We start from the raw sequence: 22,951 nt of genomic DNA on the forward strand, positions 1-22,951 counted from the left end.
ACAAGGCGTCATTCGGTCGCCAGACGCCTGTTGTGCTGCAGCCGCTTTCTGCAGCGTGTGGAAACCGAAGTTTAACGCTGTTTGGCCTATAGCCACGTCAGTGATTTGCCGTGTGTGTGAAACAGCTCTAACTCGTCACCATGTTGCACAGACTCAAATGGCAGCTGTGAAATGGAGAGCTTCTCAATGAATCGCTTGTAAAGTACTTCGGTTTGTAGTTCATATGCATTTAAATGATTTTTTGTTGACTGCAACTGTCATTTTTCCTGAACTGGTTTCAGGCGGCAGTCAGCTCCGAATCATCTACACAATTTGTCGTAGCTGTAGACCCAGCTCTTTGAGGATCATAAGCTTATACTCATGATCATTCGCTTATAGTACAACCGCTGCCTTAAACAACTAAATGTGTGTAGAAGTTGAGGAACGCTGGATTGGATATTAATAAGAGCACGTCTCTAAGGAAATACGGTGACTGACAGAGAAGCATACAGAAGACATGGTCGGATATCAATGTAACTTCGTATGACTCCATCGGCGAGTATATAAATCCGTAGCGTTGCAGTTCTGTACGTATGACTGGTAGAACGGCCTACAGATTGCATTAGTGTTGTTCGTGTCTAGGGCTGTTACCGGGCCTCAAAGGGTATACAGGGAGTCCCAGGCGGAGTGGTCAACATTCAGGGCTATGACAGGAACGATCATTCGAAGCAAATAAAGTCTAGTAAACATGGACTCAAAAATGCATACTATAAGATCTATTAGCACATATTGATCTTCCATACTGCGAAATAAATCTCTGCTATGGCAAGGTCTTTGCTTTCCATGTTTTGTGAGGTGCTGGTTTAGACCGAAACAATAAAAACTGACCAGAAAACATGAATTCTAAAGTGCATACCTTAAATGCTATAAGCAGTTGTTCATCTTCGCCACTATAAAACACATTTCTTCTACTGAACATGTGCCCATACCTCTTAGGTTATGCATTTATGAGCCCATGTTTATTGGAAGTTGTTGCTTCGAGTGATCGTTCCCTTAGTATCCCTGAATACCGATCATTCCACTTGGGATACTATATACACTCCTGGAAATTGAAATAAGAACACCGTGAATTCATTGTCCCAGGAAGGGGAAACTTTATTGACACATTCCTGGGGTCAGATACATCACATGATCACACTGACAGAACCACAGGCACATAGACATAGGCAACAGAGCATGCACAATGTCGGCACTAGTACAGTGTGTATCCACCTTTCGCAGCAATGCAGGCTGCTATTCTCCCATGGAGACGATCGTAGAGATGCTGGATGTAGTCCTGTGGAACGGCTTGCCGTGCCATTTCCACCTGGCGCCTCAGTTGGACCAGCGTTCGTGCTGGACGTGCAGACCGCGTGAGACGACGCTTCATCCAGTCCCAAACATGCTCAATGGGGGACAGATCCGGAGATCTTGCTGGCCAGGGTAGTTGACTTACACCTTCTAGAGCACGTTGGGTGGCACGGGATACATGCGGACGTGCATTGTCCTGTTGGAACAGCAAGTTCCCTTGCCGGTCTAGGAATGGTAGAACGATGGGTTCGATGACGGTTTGGATGTACCGTGCACTATTCAGTGTCCCCTCGACGATCACCAGTGGTGTACGGCCGGTGTAGGAGATCGCTCCCCACACCATGATGCCGGGTGTTGGCCCTGTGTGCCTCGGTCGTATGCAGTCCTGATTGTGGCGCTCACCTGCACGGCGCCAAACATGCATACGACCATCATTGGCACCAAGGCAGAAGCGACTCTCATCGCTGAAGACGACACGTCTCCATTCGTCCCTCCATTCACGCCTGTCGCGACACCACTGGAGGCGGGCTGCACGATGTTGGGGCGTGAGCGGAAGACGGCCTAACGGTGTGCGGGACCGCAGCCCAGCTTCATGGAGACGGTTGCGAATGGTCCTCGCCGATACCCCAGGAGCAACAGTGTCCCTAATTTGCTGGGAAGTGGCGGTGCGGTCCCCTACGGCACTGCGTAGGATCCTACGGTTTTGGCGTGCATCCGTGCGTCGCTGCGGTCCGGCTCCAGGTCGACGGGCACGTGCACCTTCCGCCGACCACTGGCGACAACATCGATGTACTGTGGAGACCTCACGCCCCACGTGTTGAGCAATTCGGCGGTACGTCCACCCGGCCTCCCGCATGCGCACTATACGCCCTCGCTCAAAGTCCTTCAACTGCACATACGGTTCACGTCCACGCTGTCGCGGCATGCTACCAGTGTTAAAGACTGCGATGGAGCTCCGTATGCCACGGCAAACTGCCTGACACTGACGGCGGCGGTGCACAAATGCTGCGCAGCTAGCGCCATTCGACGGCCAACACCGCGGTTCCTGGTGTGTCCGCTGTGCCGTGCGTGTGATCATTGCTTGTACAGCCTTCTCGCAGTGTCCGGAGCAAATATGGTGGGTCTGACACACCGGTGTCAATGTGTTCTTTTTTCCATTTCCAGGAGTGTATTACGAGCGTGAACAGTGTCAAATGTTGCGTGGTCTTCATCTGTATCTGTATACACATTCCGCAAGCCACATCACCAGGTATTTTACCACTAATAGTCATTTCTTTCCTGTGTCACTTGCAAATAGAGCACTAATTTCTCGTATCTTACCTTTGTGCTCCTTCCGCGAAATGTATGTTGGCGGCAGTAGAATCGTTCTGCCGTCAGTTTTAAATTCTGGTTCTATAAATTTTCTTAACAGTGTTTCTCGAAAAGAACTTTATATTCCCGCATGGTACTCCTATCTGAGTTACGGAAACGTCTCCGTAATACTTGCTCGCTTGTTGTTTGAACGTACCGGTAACGAATCTAGTAGCCTTTCTCTGAACAGTTTTGATGTCTTCACATAAATTTTCTCAGCATGTTATAGTCTTAGGTGGAGATTTCAATTTACCAGATATAGACTGGGCACTCAGATGTTTAGGACGGGTGGTAGGGACAGAGCATCGAGTGACATTATACTGAGTGCACTATCCGAAAATTACCTCGAGCAGTTAAACAAAGAACCGACTCGTGGAGATAACATCTTGGACCTACTGATATCAAACAGGCCCGAACTTTTCGACTCTATATGTGCAGAACAGGGAATCAGTGATCATAAGGCCGTTGCAGCATCCCTGAATATGGAAGTTAATAGGAATATAAAAAAGGGAGGAAGGTTTATCTGTTTAGCAAGAGTAATAGAAGGCAGATTTCAGACTACCTAACAGATCAAAACGAAAATTTCGGTTCCGACACTGACAATGTTGAGTGTTTATGGAAAAAGTTCAAGGCAATCGTAAAATGCGTTTTAGACAGGTACGTGCCGAGTAAAACTGTGAGGGACGGGAAAAACCCACCGTGGTACAACAACAAAATTAGGGAACTACTGCGAAAGCAAAGAGAGCTTCACCCCAAGTTTAAATGCAGCCAAAACCGCTCAGACAAACAGAAGCTAAACGATGTCAAAGTTAGCGTAAGGAGGGCTATGCGTAAAGAGTTCAGTGAATTCGAAAGTAACATTCTATGTACCGACTTGACAGAAAATCCTAGGAAGTTCTGGTCTTACGTTAAATCAGTAAGTGTCTCGAAACAGCATATCCAGACACTCCGGAATGATGAAGGCATTGAAACCGAGGATGACACGCGTAAAGCTGAAATACTAAACACCTTTTTCCAAAGCTGTTTCACAGAGTAAAACCGCACTGCAGTTCCTTCTCTACAACCTCGCACAAACGAAAGAATGGCTGACATCGAAATAAGTGTCCAAGGAATAGAAAAGCAACTGGAATCACTCAACAGAGGAAAGTCTACTGGACCTGACGGGATACCAATTCGATTCTACACAGACTACGCGAAAGAACTTGTCCCCCTTCTAACAGCCGTGTACCGCAAGTCTCTAGAGGAACGGAAGGTTCCAAAAGATTGGAAAAGAGCGTAGGTAGTCCCAGTCATTAAGAAGGGTCGTCCAGCAGATGCGCAAAACTATAGACCTATATCTCTGACGTCGATCTGTTGTAGATTTTTGGAACATGTTTTTTGCTCGAGTATCATGTCGTTTTTGGAAACCCAGAATCTACTATGTAGGAATCAACATGGATTCCGGAAACAGCGATCGTGTGACACCCAACTCGCTTTATTTGTTCATGAGACCCAGAAAATATTAGATACAGGCTCCCAGGTAGATGCTATTTTTCTTGACTTCCGGAAGGCGTTCGATACAGTTCCGCACTGTCGCCTGATAAACAAAGTAATAGCCTACGGAATATCAGACTAGCTGTGTGGCTGAATTGAAGAGTTTTTAGCAAACAGAACACAGCATGTTGTTATCAATGGAGAGACGTCTACAGACGTTAAAGTAACCTCTGGCGTGCCACAGGGGGACCATTGCTTTTCACAATATATATAAATGACCTAGTAGATAGTGTCGGAGGTTCCATGCGGCTTTTCGCGTATGATGCTGTAGTATACAGAGAAGTTGCAGCATTAGAAAATTGTAGCGAAATGCAGGAAGATCTGCAGCGGATAGGCACTTGGTGCAGGGAGTGGCAACTGACCCTTAACATAGACAAATGTAATGTATTGCGAATACATAGAAAGAAGGATCCTTTATTGTATGATTATATGATAGCGGAACAAACACAGGTAGCAATTACTTCTGTAAAATATCTGGGAGTATGCGTGCGGAACGATTTGAAGTGGAATGATCATATAAAATTAATTGTTGGTAAGGCGGGTACCAGGTTGAGATTCATTGGGAGAGTCCTTAGAAAATGTAGTCCATCAACAGAGGAGGTGGCTTACAAAACACTCGTTCGACCTATACTCGAGTATTGCTCATCAGTGTGGGATCCGCACCAGATCGGGTTGACGGAGGAGATAGAGAAGATCCAAAGAAGAGCGGCGCGTTTCGTCACAGGGTTATTTGGTAACCGTGATAGCGTTACGGAGATGTTTAACAAACTCAAGTGGCGGACTCTGCAAGAGAGGCGCTCTGCATCGCGGTGTAGCTTGCTCGCCAGGTTTCGAGAGGGATCGTTTCTGGATGAGGTATCGAATATATTGCTTCCCCCTACTTATATCTCCCGAGGAGATCACGAATGTAAAATTAGAGAGATTAGAGCGCGCACGGAGGCTTTCAGGCGGTCGTTCTTCCCGCGAACCATACGCGACTGGAACAGGAAAGGGAGGTAATGACAGTGGCACGTAAAGTGCCCTCCGCCACACACCGTTGGGTGGCTTGCGGAGTATAAATGTGGATGTAGATGTAGATGTCTTCATGTTACCCGATCTGGTACGAATCCCGAACACTCGAGCAGTATTAAGAATAAATCTCACTTGGTTTTTGTATGCAGTTTCCTTTATAGATGAGCCACACTTTCCCAAAATTCTTCACCGTTCGCCTTGCCTTCCACAAGCATGTCATAGTCGTTCTATTTCATTTCGTTTTGCAACGTTACTCTTAAGGCGGGTCCACACTGAGCGCGCCGTGCAGCGCCGCGCTGCGCAAAACGGCTGTCTGCGGCTCTGCGCGCTCAGTGTGGACGGCGAACCGCGCTACGCCGCGACGTGCCGCGCCGCACAGTTTTCCGGCTGTCGTCGGTACATCAAAGGAAGTGGCGCGTGCGCGCTCTCAGTTGAGGCGGGGCTTCGGCTGGCCATCTTCAGACCGTGCGCGCGCTCCAGCTGGAACACAGTGCGCGCCTCGGAGCGGCGCTCTCCTCTGTGCTACAGCTGTGCGCGGGCTGCAGCAGCGCGGCGCAGCACGGCGCGGCGCAGCGCGCTCAGTGTGACCCCGCCTTTAGGTAATTAATCGAAGTTACTGCATTCAAGCGGTAGCCTACTAATGCTGTACTTGAACATTACGTGTTTGTTCTTCCTACTCGTTCCCATTAAATCACATCTTTGTACATTTAGACCAATATACTCTTCATCACAACAACAAGAAATTTTGTGAAAGTCATCTTGTATCGTCCTATAGTCACTCAAATTAAACACCTTTCCATATACTACAGCATCATCAGTAGGCAATGGCAGATTGCTGCTCACCCTAATTAAGTATCTAGAAAATAATAGAGGACCTGTCATATTTTTCAGGGGTATTCCCGACGATAGGTTTGCATCTCATGAAACCTGGGCGTCGAGGACAGCGTTCTGAGTTCTATTGCGTAGGAAGCCTTTGAGCTACTCACATATTTGAAAATATATTCTATATACTCGCATCTTCGTGATGATGTGATGATGATGTTTCGGTTTGTGGGGCGCTCAACTGCGTGGTTATCAGCGCCCGTACAATTTCCCAACCTTTGCTCAGTCCAATTTCGCCACTTTCCTGGATGATGATGAAATGATGAGGACAACACAAACACCCAGTCGTCTCGAGGCAGGTGAAAATCCCCGACCCCGCCGGGAATCGAACCCGGGACCCCGTGCTCGGGAAGCGAGGACGCTACCGCGAGACCACGAGCGACGGACGCGCATCTTCGTCAACATTCTGCACTGGGGCACCGTGTCAAACTATCTTTGGAAATCTAGAAATATGGACTTCACCTGTTTGCCGTCATCCATACTTCGCAGTGAATCACTTGAGAAAAGGGCAAACTGGCCTTCGCTCGAGCGATAGTTGAGAAAATGATCACTCTGAAGGCAGCGTACTAGCATGAGACAGCGTTATCAGCAGCTGACAAATTTTGAGAGAGGCCTAACTGCGGCTCTCCACCTGGCCGCGCAATAGAAGCGTGCTATAACCAGACTTGTAGGATTTTCGGACGTGACAAAGGCCCGATGTTGGAACGTGAGAGCAGATCTCTTCCTCGACAAATTTTCCGGCAGACCTCGTCTGACCACCTCAAGGGAGCAACGCCATATTGTGCACCAAGCACGTCACAGAGTAGTGTACTCCATGGAACATTCTGCGTCACCCCACGCCACTGGTCGGAGTCTAGCAGCAGCCAGGCGTACACCGGCCGGTGTGGCCGTGCGGTTCTAAGCGCTTCAGTTTGGAACCGCGTGACCGCTACGGTCGCAGGTTCGAATCCTGCCTCGGGAATGCATGTGTGTGATGTCCTTAGGTTAGTTAGGTTTAAGTAGTTCTAAGTTCTAGGGGACTGATGACCTCAGTAGTTAAGTCCCATAGTGCTCAGAGCCATTTGAACCTCAGCAGCCAGGCGTAGGTTGTGTAAACACCACAACACCGACGGCTGCGTTTGGATTGTCGTCGTGATCGGGAAGCGTGGACTACTGATGAGTGACACCGCGTTATATTGAGCGGTTCCTCGGGACTCTGCACTATCATGGAGGACCATCATCGGCATGTATGGCGGCGACCTCGGGACAGGACCCGTTCTGCCAATGTTTTGGAGAGGCACAGAGGCGTTACTCCTGACTTCGTGGTGTGGGCAGCCATCGCCTATGAGTCCGGGTCACAGGTGTTAGAGGGACCAATAACCGCACAACGGTTAGTTACGAGGGTCCTGTGTCTTCATGTGCTACCTCGCATGCGAAGTATCATGGTGCCATTTTTAACAGGATAATGCTCGTCCTCGCGCGACACGTGTCTCTATAAACTGTTTGCACGATGTTGAGGTACTTACGTGACCAGCAGGATCCACAGGTAACAACAATTGTGGGACCAGCTTGGACATCACGGTTTCAGTGCCAGTAACCATGACAGCAGGGCCGAGTTACATCTGTCGCGGGACAGCTTGCCTCAGGAGACGATACAGAGGCTTCATGACAACCTTGCAAAGTGAATCAGTGCATGCATCCATGTCAGAGGTGCTGCAACGTCGTTCTGTTAAATAGGCTCAAACAGCAAAGTTGTTTATAAATTTATGTCTGTTTTGCAATGACTTAAACAACATCACGCGTGAAGTTTCGTTTCGTTTAATCCTCCTACACGTTTTTGTAAGGCAGGGTGATGTTTTCATTTTAAGCAGCAGTATTCAAGGAAAAATAGAGCTAGTGCGTGAAATACTATAGTTATTTACTAATTTACAAAATAATCGGAGTAGAAAGTAAAAGAAATGTCACTTGTTGTGGCGTGGTACTGTGCGATTGTTGCTCGCTCTTAAACTCTATCCTGGCGTTACGCCTCATTTCAACTTTTCGATCAGTTCAGAGGCAGTAGGCGGGTAGCCTTCTACAGATTTGTTCTTGCGCCCTCTCTCGGAATAAAGAAAATAACGTAACTACTGCTCAGACTTGAGAAACACAGTTGCTGAAATATTTTATAGTGAAAGCAACGATTTCAAACGTGTGTGGGCTACTTTGATACGATGACGTAGACCACCACCACATGAACGTGACTGTTAAGTGCACAAATATGTAGCTTAGCCCCATCAACTATGTGCTGTGAATCTTTCATGAATGTTTTCGGTCGATTACAAGAATATCACATTAATAAAATTTTCATCCACTGATACTGAGCCTATTGATTTAGATACAAGTTGTGCCACAGAAAAGACATAGTTGTAGGTACAAAATCAGTCACGCTGTAATACCATATGACAAATCTGTAATATTGAGTGAGGTAATTTTGTATCGGGTGAAATGGTAAGTCAGTGTATACGTTAAACACTTAATTAAAACATGACACTCATAGTGTTGAAATTATTCTGTATTTTCACACTCTCAATAGTAAAGATAGACAAGCAGCAAATACCTGTGTCACAGGGAATAAATTATGTCCCGCAACCCAAACGGAGGACGTAACCAGTAGAAAATAAATCTGTTTTCTCTGATGTACAAATGGTCGAAGTATGTTGCCAATAGCAATGTGTGGCAACACAAAGAGCTTTGAGAGCTGTAGTTTACTGTGTTTTCGTTAACATACAAGCAGACGGAGCAGTTTATGTGATCAACGCTAACGTTAATAAAAATTGTATTTGAGTATTATTTTCTCTCCAGTCATGAGTAACGAAGAAATATTTCTCGTCCATTCTCTAATTTTGATTGTTCCAAATTGCACCATTTTCTGTCTGTACATTTATCTGTTTATCCCGCAAGCCATAGCTTAGTGCATAGCGCAGGCTATTATGCATGGATACTAGCCAGTCCCGATACTTTTCATTCATACGTTGGGCGTGAGACTAGTTTCTGGTATGTATTCTTTCGTAAGCTTTCCAATTTCTCTCATACAGGAGACATTCGTTGAAGGCAGAAGAATTTTGTTTTACGCCCTTCCACAAATGCTAGGTATCTAAATTGCAGTAGCTTTCGTGAGAAAGACGTTGTTATCCTATCAAGGACTCGAGAATCCATGTTATTCTTTGTATGAATTTACCTATCAACTTCTTAAATTCCTCAGACGTCTGTTGTCAGGTCTACTGGACTAGTACTCTACAACTTCTCGCAGTTACGTCTTAGTTCGAGATTTACTTAAAGCATGCACTTTGCTAAGAAAATGATCATTCTATTGATTTGAGGACGTTAGTATTTGTATTACATTATATTTTCGGCTCTACTGATAGACGACATCCACTGTAACGTACTGCGTTGTAAGGAAAATCATTTAAACGTGTCGTGTATCTGAGGAGGTCATCCCGGATGACCGTTTATTTTTGTGAGTCTAGAAAACCAGAAATCTGCTAGATCACCATAATCAGTCTAACAATGCCAAAATACAGTACCTTGTCTCTAAAAGCGGTCTGTGATTCAAACGCGTGGTGTTTCCTGAAGCCGAGTTGAATTCTTTCGTGCTCATTTTCTTTATTAACGATATATTTGGGCTTAAAGTGTTCTCTAGCATCCTGCAACAGACTGATGTCTCGGATATTCTATTCCTTTATAATCAGAAGTGACTGCGCTCTTTCCCAGACCCTCGATAATGTTGCTTACGCGGTAGTTTCTCAATAAATCTACTTCAGAAACAGCCATTTTTGCTGCAGATTGAATATAGAAGATGACAGAAATTACGCGAGGGCTTAGCGATTGTGCATAGGAGCTCTATGATCCACTCCTATGTTTACATTGTTCTTAATATGAAGAGAATACATCAGCAGAAAGTATTTTGAAACACCAACAGCACTTTCAGGATGACCAACGAAATAACATTTACGACCTTCCAGTGAAATTCTACGCTAATTGATGCTAGACCCTCAAATCAACACCACCACTTGTGGACAAATTTTCAGTATTTTGCATGTACCTAAACCGTGTTCGAATAACGCGAATGCTACCCTATTAAGAGCAAGAGTACGAAGACATCAACTAGGTACTAGGCGCACGTTTTAATACGAGCTACTTAAGAATCCAGTAACGAACAGTAATTTGCTTTGCCTTGTACCCACCCAGAAAGGGGTGCGTGTTAACGCGACCGATACCTGGGTACGCTGGCTGATTAGCGACAATGGGTCGGCGTGCCGGGCGGCCTGGATGTGGTTCTTAGGCTTTTCTCACAGCCCACTCGGTGAAAGGCTGGATCGCTGATACACGTTGCGAGGTGCCGGGGCAAGCAGTGTATTTAACACTAAATTCTTCTAGAATCTCCATATGTAAATGATGCTCTAAGCCCCCCCCCCCTATTCTAACTCCGACTTTTGCTGTTGCACATGGATTAAAAAATATACGCGAACTGACTGTAATCAACCCTGCAAGTGGAGTAGAAAAGAGTTTGGCACCTGCAATGATTTAATTTGATAAATAAGTTAAATAAAGGAAGGTTTCATTAACGTAGTGAGAAATGATGGGTTGCTCTACCGATTAACAGAATGAAAGTTCTGTCCAAAATAACAATATGATTTATTAAAACTAAAAACAAAATAATAAACAAAAACACTTGAAACATTTATAATACATCAAATTGACTCAAATTGGATGCTCAAACAAACGCTATGGAGGTGAAGTTGTCCCAAAACTAGATTGTGAGATTTAAGACAAAGTGGTATGTGGAGCCAATTCCTTGCCACTCAAATCTTAAGAGAGACACACAGCTAACCCAACATTAATTGCTGCTACTCAAGACAGAACAAAGTTAGAAAAAGGCGAACAGGCGCACTCTGCTGAGCTCTGTTTATCACCTAGGAAAATCCCTATCTGCCGGTGCTGCGGACATACATTACCAAACTGTCTTCTTAACTGCCAAAACACGATCTGGCGTACCGGAGGCGATGGCTGCTTGCTTCGACGTCCTCGACCAAAAGGCGAGAGCCGACCACCTAGAGCACCTGTACAGGCCGAACACACAACATTCCCGCCCCCACGACAGTGGCCGTGGTTAAACATTCCAATCAGCAACCCGAAAACCGGCGGAAAATTCCACTCTATTGCCGGAGCACTACCATTCCACCAATGGAGATTCTTGGCGTCAATTTCTGCGCTGATTTTGCTACGTCACGAAGCTATGCCCTGAGCAAGCCAATCACAGTTACTATTTTGCAGAAAGCGCGGGAATTTTCCCGCCACAACTGCCTGGGTACACAAGTCATTCCCACGCCTCGCTGGTAGCCCGCCAGAAAATGTTTTCGCTAATTATCTGCGAAGTAACGGAACCTCTAGCCCAGCTGCTACTTCAGACCCCTCTGGGCGTGTCTTTTGACAATGTTGGCGTCTGCAAAGCATTCACTCGACTTCCTCAACCCGTCGGCTTAACGCTTTCCAGATCAGCAGATCCCGCCTGTCACCGGACCACCCGGGTGACGAGAGACGCTGCGTGGGAAGTCCACATGTGAAGGAATAGCGACTTTTCACTGCATGCAATTAGAGAGGAAAACCATAAGATAGAAATATGAGAGGGGGCTCATGCCACCTCTCATAGCCCCTACGCCATTTTAGATTGTAATTGGTGAGCGGTTGGCTCACTTAGGAGCAAGGCAGTGAGTCAATTGCCCAAGAACAATCTCACAAACTGGCTGCACATGCCGCACTCTATAAAGAAAATCACTGCAACTGAATAATGCAGCTCATAGAGGGAGGATTATTTATGATGTAGCCAGCTTCACCTTCTTAATATGGAACACTAGCACTCACATCACACATCCATACCCAGGGAGCCCCTTCCAAACAACGATTCACACAGACATTCACTCTCTAAATATGGCCCGGGCATGTGAGCCAAATATGGAGCAATTTTCCTTACAATCAGAGTTGGAGTGCTCCGCAATTAAATGCCCAAGGTGTTACAACAATTTTAATCATTAAACTAACCTGAACTCACTCACACATGTTACTATTTAAGTTAAAAATCTCTTTGTGAGCTTTCGGAATCTAATTACAACCTCCGATTCATTCTGTCTCCCTGCAGCAAGAATAACCTTTACAAAATGTTCCCTGAACTGATGGTCCATTCACAATGTCAGTGGTGGTATCTGCTTCAGTTTATGGGGACTTCAGGCACACTGTTTGCATACACACAACAAAAAATACAAAAAAAACATGGTGTGGAGAACAATACAGTAATTTGTAATAAGAATTACAGTGTAAAACACAAACACATACAAGGTATATCATACATTACAAAAACAACACTAGAGAAAGAAATTTAAGAAAAATAACAAGGTTCATGGGGCATCAAGTTGTGTGTGCACATTGCACAAAGTTCACGACTGTGCTGAGAATGAAGCACTAAATCACATTGTTAGAAATATTCGAAGCACTTCACAAATTCCACAGTACTGACATCACATAGGGCTAAACGTCGGGTGTTGTTGCTACGTTGTTGCAATGGCAATAGGGTGTGCTGGAGCATCTGCTGTACTCTGTTGAGATTGCATCAAGACCTACGCATATGATCACGGCAGTACGGTAGGAAGACACAGTGATAAGCTCTCCTCACGTCGATTAATTGTCTCTGAGGTCTACTTGTTGGGATACATCACTAGTCTAGGTCTCTTCTCTCGCTGGACCGTACTTTATGTTTCCCAATATTGCAGTTCGACGAGGGATGATGGCACGTGGGGTGACTCCACAAGTGTGTGAGGTCATTCATACAGGATTGAACTAGGAGCGACGATTGCTAAAACTGCTCTCTAATAGAGAGGAGAAGTTAGAAATGAGACCATACATTTGTGAGTGTGGCACGATACTGCTTTGTGTATGCAGATCGGCCAATGCTAGTGAGTTGTAAAAACCCAAACAGGTGAGTATATAGCGTCCCTTTCTGTCCTGAGGCACATGAGGCGCAGGTTCTGACACGATATGTGATCTTCTTCGTGTACTCACTACAACGTGGTCTGCCGCAGGGAATCCCTCCAAACGGCTGCCGGATCCGGAGAGCTAGCAGACTGTCGCGTGTGGGTCGCGTGTCAGTGTCAACGGCCAGCCTCACTTTCACTTGTGGTCCGGCGAGGATCCCGCCTAATCCCTCAGGTATACGGCCCGGCGACTGTCAGCTTGCAGGACCGGACGCTCGCCTTCTTGCAGGTAGCCGAAGACCTCTTGTTTATGCGCTGGCTGGCCTCTGCATTGCCATGATACCCGTCATCTGCACAGTTCTGACCAAAATCTTATGCCTAACTTTTTCCCATGACCTTCTGTGTTATAATAAATTTACATAATGACACATTGATGGTCTGTCACTTCAGACACTCTTATTTTTCTTTTATAGTTACTAATCTTTGGCTATCATTATAACAAAATAGAGACCGGTCTCACTACTGTACATGGTGTGTGACGCTACACAGGATGAACAGCTAAATGTGCGGGCCCGCACTAATATTACTATTAATTATATAGATCGACAGTAGACATGCTCAAGAATTAACTACCATTTGCCAACGATCTACATTCTACATCTTTTGAATAAATTATGTTATTATGCAGGTCGAAGTTTTACTGAGCTTATAAAGAACAAGCAACTATTCTACGTTCGCTCGCCGGTCGTCCCTCCACCTTGGGTCTGTGATTTGATGACCTGAAAAATAACATCCCAACAGGCGCGCGCCAAACACTTGTGGTAGAAAACCCCCATAATATTAATCTAGTTATTGTTAAATCCTACAGTTCAACTTATCCTAGTATATCGGTATATCGGACCTTTTTTTTTGTTTACCTTATACAATACTCTTACATAATTCCTGTTACGTTGAGATGTCTCGCTGCTCGCCGCTATTGCCGACAGTGATGTGCGCGCCGTACGACATGACCTCCGAGTTTTCATTACGCCTCACTGAAACTCCAGAGACTGGATTAGCCATGGCTATACACGACAATAAATTTATAGTTGCAACTTCCTTCTCTATGTGATGCGGTTTTCGCGATCAAAGCACACCTTTCCAGAAGCAATGTAATATGACCAAGCCAGGACTGGTTCCTGTTGAGGATTCAGTCGCCCAACACACTACACAGTGTGTCACGAATATCCAAGTATAAGTCCCTGGTTATTCATCTGTGACAGTCACGAGCAGCACGCTAAGTCCCCAACCAGCACACTGGCATGGTAGGCTTTATGCCTGCATTTCTCTCGTCTAGGGCACCATTGGAGTCAAACGCTCACAGGTTCACCCCGACTTGCAAGACAACGATGCTGGCGCAGCTCTGCAAAAAAACTATACTGCCCATATTCATCCTCGAAATCACGCAATATACCACAATCTTGCAGTGCACTGACGCTTGCCTGCAAGCATTGGTATGAACGTCTCACGAACTGGTTGTGGCCGCTATGGAGCGTATCACGACTTCTCAGAACGCTTCTAAGAGCACGTTCTTGTATGCGCCCGTTTGTGCGACATCTCGTCACTCATCTTTATCCCTTAACTTGGACACCAGATAGGAAACGACAAAAACATTGCTCATGGAAAGGTAGTGCCTCTTATTGCAACGACAGAGGAGATCCCAAACATAGACAAAAAAAGTTAACAGCAGTAAATTCTTATGCGAGAAAACGCAGCGTGTTAATACTTTAACAATCTTAATCTATTAATGCAACGATTATTGTTCCCCGAAGAAAGGTTCATATCTTTGCCTATTCTACTATGTACACCACTTACACTACTACTATAGCAAGGTTCATGTATTTGCCCATTCTACTATGTACACCACTTACATTACTACTATTCCACGGACTCCTTTATGTGAGAGATGTGGTGGAGTCCTATGGACTTCTTTCCTTTCAGCGTCTCCAATTCATAAGCATTGTTGTGAGCTGCTCTCCTTATACGGTACGGGCCGTTGTAAACAGAACAGAATTTTTGGCATTTCATTTTTTGTTTGTTCGAAAGTCGGAAAGACTTAACGAGCACCTATTGTCCAATTTGGAAGTGTCGTAGACGAGCTCCCCTGTCGGCACGTCTCTTCCTGACCTCTGCTGCAGCCCGTATCCTCTTGAGAGCCAAATCCACTATGGCTTGGTGCTGCGTTCGCGCCCTTGGTGGGAAGTTTACGACCTCGGTTATCAAGTCCTTAGGAATCTGGTTTTTCAGTACTGTAATGGGTGCCAATTTTGTTATCCCATGGGGTGCCCCATTGATCACCTCCTGGAAGTCTTTAAGGAAAACGTCCCATGTCGTGTGCTGTTTGTTACAGTACAACCGGCACAAGTTTCCGAGTTCTTTAATAACCCGTTCTGCAGCATTCGAGTTCGGATGGTGTGAATATATAAAAATGGGATCAATTTTAGATCGACGCAACGTCTCCTTCCATGTTTTTGACTTAAACTGTGGCCCGTTATCAGAAATAATTCTACTCACATGACCAATGTGGTAGGAAATCCCGGATTAGGGCTCGTGATACAGTTCGTCCTGTCGCCCTCTTCAGTGGCGTAAAGGTAACGTATTTGGACGTTAGTTCAACAAACACTAATACGTAAGTATATCCTCTTCTTGTTCTTGGCAAAGGTCCCATCAAATCTGTTGCTGCTGATTGTCTTAATTTGGTCGGTACGATTGGGTATAATGGTACCTGCATGCTCACAGTGGTGTGCTTAGCCTTTTGGCAGTCTTTACACACCGACAGTACCCTCCGAATTCGACGCTCCATGTTTCGAAAGTAACACATGGTCCTTAGCTTGAGATTGCACTTGCGTGGTCCGAAGTGTCCATAGCTGAGGCGAGTATGCCATATAACCTTGTTTATTAGGTGTTCATGGATGCATACCCCCCACTCAGTATCATTTGCATAATTTCGGTGGAAAATTATGCCTTTCCGCAAGAGGTAGAACTGCCTGATGGTGACATGTCTTCTGTCTATCCATTTCTGTTTCAATAACACTAGGGCAGGGTCCTTGTCTTGCTCCTTCTTGATGTCCTGCATACTACAGGTAATAAAATTTTCAAAGGCTGCTTTCTGCATATAGAAAAGGCAGTAGTGTTTTTTCTCCAGATCTTCTTCAATGGTGTGCTCAAATCCGATCGGTTACCGTGATAAGGCGTCTGCAATAATGTTCTGACTGCCGGGGATATATTCTATCGAAAAGTAGTACTGCTGCAGATATGATGCCCTCCTAATGAGCCGCCTGTGATTAAGCTTTGCAGTCATCAAGAACTCGAGTGCCTTGTGGTCTGTGTAGACCCTCGTCTTGCGACCAAACAGAAGGTATCTGAATTTTTCAAACGCCCATACAATAGCCAGCGCCTCTAACTCGGTTACTGAGTAATTCCTCTCACTCTTGGCTAGTACTCTGCTACCAAACGCAAATGTCTTCCACACCCTGTTTCCTTCATGTACATAGTCTTGGAACACCATGACACCCAGACCTGAGTATGAACTGTCCGTTACTATGCAAAGCTCTTCTGCTAAATTAGGGTGTGATAGGATGGGTGCTTGTAATAATGCGAATTTTAATGCTTTCCATTCGGATTCGGCCGCCTCATCCCATTCCCAAGGAATCTTCTTTCCTGTAAGTTGATGCAACCTAGGACTGCTCTGAGTTTTGACATGTATAAAGCGGTTGTAAAAACTTATGATCCCCAAGAACCCCCTTAACTGGTTCTTTGTCGTAGGAATGGGAAACTTTTCAATCGCTTCGATCTTTTCGGGATTTGGCGCAATGCCCTCACCGGTGATGATATGACCTAGAAATTTGACAGAGGACGTCCCAAAATTCGATTTTTCGATATTGATAATCACTCCGTATTCCTTGAATGTCGCAAGGAGTTCACCGAGGACCGCATTGTGCTCTCCCCAAGATTTCTCCGCGATCAGCAAATAGTCCACATAGCTGGTGACATGACGTTTCAAATTATCGCTTAGTATGCCGTCCAGCCCCCGAATGAATGCGGCAGATGAAACGTTCAAACCAAATGGTAGACGACGAAACCTGTAACATCTTCCAAATGCTAATAAGGCTGTGTACTGTCTGCAATTTGGATGGAGCTCGATCTGCCAGAAACTCGATTTTAGATCAACTGATGAGAAGATTGATATTCCATGGAAGTTTTGTAAGATTTCCTCTAATCGTTCCGGTCTGTCTGTTTCGGGTTCTATTATGGTATTAATTTGTCGCAAGTCCAAGACTAAAAGAATACTACCATCTGCCTTCTAGACTACTCTTAATGGGTTATTACAGGCTGAAGCCATAGGTTCTATTATTCCTTCACTCAACATTCGCGTAATTTCAGCTGCTCCTTTCTGTCGATATGCCAAGGGGATTGGATAGGGTGGCACACGAAACTGATTGTGCGAACGTACACGAAAATCATATTGGAAATTTTTATTGATCCTCTTCAAACATGGGCGATGTAACTCTGGACACCTGGGCGCTAGAGCTCTGACGTGACCAAGCTGGCACCTGTCTGCTCTCGTTCGTTTGATTATAAACTTCTGCTGCCATCTCGACTTGTGTGCCTGTCTCTGTTTCATCCTCTACCTCACGATCATTATCACGGCCGCTACGTTGCCTTAAGATCGCGTCCAAATCACCGTCCTCATCAATGACCCTGTCGTCCTGTCCTGCTAAAAATGTACCCATCTCATCTCCGAACCTATCCCCGTCAGTAAATTGCCCCTTATCCATTACGCTATCCTCTTTTGTTTTAGCTTCGCTGGATAATACTCGTGCCTTACTTCTCGTGATCATTCATCAAAAACTAATTTATCTACGATGGAAATTAAAAATAATCTACTCCTTATATTTTTCCACATAGACATAAAATTTCAACAACGCCGTTCCAACGCTGTAATTACATGCAAGATTTGTTGTGGTACAGAAAGTGCACACAAACCCGACGAAATGTGATGTGGTGCGGACACCACATCAAAGAATAAAACAATGAACAAACAAATATATACACTGAAAACTAAAACTGTAATCATGCCCGCTACTTAAAACTAAATGCGGAACTACCAGAAAAAAAACTTGGGTATTAATCAATAAAAAATTAAGCAAAGAAAGTCTGAGTGTCCCTACTACTAATAATACTTGCTTATCAGCGATTCACAGGAAAGATCCGAGGCTAAGGGTCGCCATTTTATGCGAGGTGCTGGGGCAAGCAGTGTATTTAACACTAAATTCTTCTAGAATCTCCATATGTAAATGATGCTCTAAGCCCCCCCTATACTAACTCCGACTTTTGCTGTTGCACATGGATTAAAAAATTTACGCGAACTGACTGTAATCAACCCTGCAAGTGGAGTAGAAAAGAGTTTGGCACCTGCAATAATTTAATTTGATAAATAAGTTAAATAAAGGAAGGTTTCATTAACATAGTGAGAAATGATGGGTTGCTCTACCGATTAACAGAATGAAAGTTCTGTCCAAAATAACAATATGATTTATTAAGACTAAACACAAAATAATAAACAAAAACACTTGAAACATTTATAATACATCAAATTGGCTCAAATTGGATACTCAAACAAACGCTATGAATGTGAAGTTGTCCCTAAACTAGATTGTGAGGTTTAAGACGAAGTGGTATGTGGAGCCAAATCCTTGCCACTCAAATCTTAAGAGAGACACACAGCTAACCCAACATTAATTGCTGCTACTCAAGACAGAACAAAGTTAGAAAAAGGCGAACAGGCGCACTCTGCTGAGCTCTGTTTATCACCTAGGAAAATCCCTATCTGCTGGTGCTGTGGACATACATTACCAAACTGTCTTCTTAACTGCCAGAACACGATCTGGCGTACCGGAGGCGATGGCTGCTTGCTTCGCCGTCCTCGACCGAAAGGCGAAAGCCGACCACCTAGAGTACCCGTACAGCCCGAACACACAACATTCACGCCCCACGACAGTGGCCGTGGTTAAACGTTCCAATCAGCAACTCGAAAACCGGCGGAAAATTCCACTCTATTGCCGGAGCACTACCATTCCACCAATGGAGATTCTTGGCGTCAATTTCTGCGCTGATTTTGCTACGTCACGGAGCTATGCCCTGAGCAAGCCAATCACAGTTACTATTTTGCAGAAAGCGCGGGAATTTTCCCGCCACAACTGCCTGGGTACACAAGTCATTCCCACGCCTCGCTGGTAGCCCGCCAGAATGTGATTTCGCTAATTATCTGCGAAGTAACGGAACCTCTAGCCCAGCCGCTACTTCAGAGCCCCCCGGGCGTGTCTTTTGACAATGTCGGCGTCTGCAAAGCATTCACTCGACTTCCTCACACCCGTCGGCTTAACCCTTTCCAGATCAGCAGAGCCCGCCTCTCACCGGACCACCCGGGTGACGAGAGACGCTGCGTGGGAAGTCCGCGTGTGAAGGAATAGCGACTTTTCACTGCATGCAATTAGAGAGGAAAACCGTAAGATAGAAATATGAGAGGGGGCTCATGCCACCTCTCAACATTACATTTAGAACACTTTCTCTCACTTGCACACAGAATTTACTCTATTATCAAACTAAGGGTACACTGATTCTGTCTACATCTACATCCATACTTCCAAGCCACCTGATGATCTTTTCTGTCTGGTCTCATTAAACATTGTCAGAATCAGCTAGTTTTCTCCGATGACGCCCAGCTGCTGCGAGTGTGTATACCGACAGGTCTCAATACGGTGTCTCCATCGATCGCATATACGTAGGTATTAAAAATAAATAATGCACTATTTCGCCTAACGAAAGGAGGTCAGTTTAGTCGACTGAACTACGACGCATTAAAAAGACACTGAGGTATACCGTGACTATCTGAGCTAACCATATCGCAATAATCACGGAATCCCTCTCCATGGTGGAAACACTGACGTCAACTGGTAAAGTCACAAGGTGTTGTTATTTACCATAAGAAAGGCTAGCGCTGTATCGGAGCTAAAGGTACGATGGTATAATTAGTGTGGACCAAAGGACATGCTGGGATTATAATGAATGGCAAAAATTGGAACAGAAGAACGACGTATTACAACGGATTATCTGGTTGCTGTAGCAAATACTTGGCCGTAACCAAAATAAACAAAGCGTAGGAGATTGAAAATCTGCACAAAGGCACACAGTATTAACTAATCCACCCACATTCACCAAGTCCCCACAGATATGCCGAGAAGTGGAATTTGAAACGTACTTCACTGGTAGAGGAATCAATAGGCAGTTTGGAAGGACAATCTCCAGGTCGAAATTCAACACAGCTGCTACAGTCGAAAAGTGTGTAGAATCTATGCCCCGCTATTAGCATAGTGTAAAAGCAGGGAGATCCAGGACGTCAACCAAATTATTCTGACTGCCCTACACACAGAGGAGAAGGAGTGTGGCTGCTTAAGGAGCTGATCCACATGAATGAATCAGTTCCCTCCTACGTGTAAACGTTCTTGACAGCGTCGAATATATTCTCCGATGCAAAGAGTTCGTAGTCAGACACGTTTACAATGAGGTGATGTCATGGGAACCTCCTAATATTATGTCGGACCTCCTCTTGCCCGGCATAGTGCAGCAGCTCCACGTTGCCTGGACTCAACAAGTCGTTTGAAGTCCACTGCAGAAATATTGAGCCATGCTGCCTCTATAGTCACCCATAATAGCTAAAGTGTTGCCGATGCAGGATTTTGCTCAAGATCTGACCTGAGATTCATGTCGGGTAATCTGGGTGACTAAATATTCCACTCGAATTGCTCCTGTGTTCTTCAAACCAATAGCCAACAATTGTGGCCCAATGGCATGGCGCGTTGTCATCCATAAAAATTCCATCGTTCTTTTGGAACATGATTTCCATGAATGGCTGGCTGTAAATGGTCTCAAACTGGCCGAGCATAACCACTTCCAATTAATGATCGGTTCAGTCAGACCAGTGGACCCAGAAAATTCTATGCAAACACAGGCCACACCGTTCTGGAGCCACCACAGCTTGCGCAGTATCTTGTTGACAACTTTGTCCATGGCTTCGTAGGATCTACGCCACACTGAAAGCCTACCACCACCTTCTACCAGCTGAAAACGGCACTCATCTCACCAGACCAACTTTCTCCAGTCTTCTAGGGTCCGACAGCTATGGTCAAGAGCCGAGGAGCTATCGCTCTGATAGCAACGGAACTGGCATCGATCGTTTGCTGAGATAGCCCATTAACCCCAAATTTGTCCGCACTGTCCTCATGGATACTTATGTCCCATACTTATGTCACGCAGTGTTGCTTGTTTGTTAGTAGTACTGACAACTCTACGAAAACGCCACTGCTCTCGATCGTTAAAGTGAGGCCGTAAGCCATGATGAGAGGCAATGCCAGAAATTTGATTTTCCCGACACACTGTTGACACTATGGTTCACGAAATACTGAATTCCCTAACGATTCCCAAACTGGAATGTCTCATACGGAGTGGCCGGGCGGTTCTATGCGCTACAGGCTGGAACCGCGCGACCGCTTCGGTCGCAGATTCGAATCCTGCCTCGGGCATGGATGTGTGTGATGTGCTTAGGTTGGTTAGGTTTAAGTAGTTCTAAGTTCTAGGGGACCGATGACCTCCGAAGTTAAGTACCATAGTGCTCAGAGCCATTTGAATTTTTTAAATTTGTCCCATACGTCTAGCTCCAACTGCCGTTCCACGTTCTCCAAGTCTGTGAATTCCCGTAACGCGGGCATTAGCACGATAATCACGTCGGAAACCTTTCAACGTGAATCAGCTGAGGAACAATGCTTGAAACCAAATTACCCGCGCATTCACGTGGAAGAGACCTCCAGATGCGTTGGATACGTGTTGGCAGCTGTTTCAGAGTGAAGATATTTTGTCCTTGCAGTTTCTTTCTGATGTAAGTCCATACAACGAACAGAGTCGTATGCAGTGGGACCAGAATCAACTGTATTCCGTATCTTCATAGCAGCTGCATGTCAGACGACAACTGGAACTCCAAGCGACAGTTAATTCTGGCCCCACTCCATACGACTCTATTCGTTGCACATGCTGGCGAACATGCTTAATACTTGTTATCATTTGAAGACTCTGTTGGTCTTTGCTGTGCGGCTGTGAGTAGCAGGTTACGCATGTCGCCTGAGGATGACACTATTGAGCGTCGACACTGGTAGCATGTGTTGAATAAATAACGTTGGATTTCAATACAGCTGCTGGATTGCTTATCGCAAGTCAAGTACTTCACTTGATGGATTACCAGAGGCTTAACCTCCTTTTTTGTCGATGAAACGACGTTTGGTAGTCGGCATCAAATAATGCTTTATGTACATTGCATGAAGGACTGTAACTGTTCAGTGTGTGTGTGTGTGTGTGTGTGTGTGTGCGTGTGTGTGTGTGTGTGTGTGTGTGTGTGTGAAGAACTTTTGTTTCGATTCACTAGGAACCACTCACTTAATCTAAAAGGCCGCTGAATTAAATTATGTTTTATTAACTACGTCAATGAAATTTATATTATAATTTCCTAAGAAAACGTAGAGAGGATAGATTGGTACCCTTAAAAGAATAGGCAACCCTGTAGACTTTCACACCAACTGTTGAATCTCTACATCGAAGAATCAATGAGGGAAGTAAAAGAAAGGTTCAAGAGTAGGGTTAAAGCTAAGAGGGAAAGAATATCAGTGATAAGACTGGTTGATAACTCTGATATTCTCAGTGAAAGCAAAGAAGAATTCAGGATTTGGTGAATGAAATTTTCACTCTACAGCGGAGTGTGCGCTGATACGAAACTT

The sequence above is a fragment of the Schistocerca cancellata genome, chromosome 5 (genome assembly GCF_023864275.1).
Source record: "Schistocerca cancellata isolate TAMUIC-IGC-003103 chromosome 5, iqSchCanc2.1, whole genome shotgun sequence".
Lineage (NCBI taxonomy): Eukaryota > Metazoa > Arthropoda > Insecta > Orthoptera > Acrididae > Schistocerca > Schistocerca cancellata.